Below are 531 nucleotides of genomic sequence, written 5' to 3'. Positions count from 1 at the left end.
GACATTTTATTATTGCTAGAACGGTGTAGAAGGTCCAAATTCGCACCAAAAAAGCCGTCATTGAAGCGTGAAAAGTAAATTACACTGACCCACATTTTATATATGAAATCAGATACATATTTACTGAATGTGCCTTTTATTTATATTTTTGTGCCTGAAGATAAATGATAATTTGATGTTATGAATTTAAAATTAAAAACAAAAAACAAAAACCAAATAAAAGTGATTAGCAGAGCGTGGTTTCGATCCACGGACCTCTGGGTTATGGGCCCAGCACGCTTCCACTGCGCCACTCTGCTGTTAGTTGTTATTGTTGTTGTTATAGGGTTTAACGCCATTTTTCAGCACAAGATAGGCTATACATGGCGGCCAGTATTAATGGTGGAGGAAGAACCCGGGAAAACCCCGGAAAGAACCACCGACCCACGAGAAGCTACCGGCAAGCTTTCTCACATGTCCACATTGGCCGAGCCCGAGACTCGAACCCACGCAGACAGAGGTGAGATGGCAGTGATCCGTGACGGAGAGCGC

The 531-nt window shown here is 42.9% G+C and overlaps 1 non-coding gene across 1 annotated transcript; it reads right to left on the bottom strand.

Annotated features, from left to right (window-relative positions):
• Nucleotides 1-227: 227 nt before the first annotated feature.
• On the bottom strand, nucleotides 228-299 carry Trnam-cau (transfer RNA methionine (anticodon CAU)). The gene has a single exon. It is a non-coding gene; the product is annotated as a tRNA-Met (tRNA).
• Nucleotides 300-531: the final 232 nt, after the last annotated feature.

Source organism: Sinohyriopsis cumingii, unplaced genomic scaffold (genome assembly GCF_028554795.1).
Source record: "Sinohyriopsis cumingii isolate HCF-2022 unplaced genomic scaffold, ASM2855479v2 utg000646l, whole genome shotgun sequence".
Lineage (NCBI taxonomy): Eukaryota > Metazoa > Mollusca > Bivalvia > Unionida > Unionidae > Sinohyriopsis > Sinohyriopsis cumingii.
Note: the sequence above shows the minus strand (reverse complement) of the source record. Positions and strands in the feature narration are given on the sequence as shown.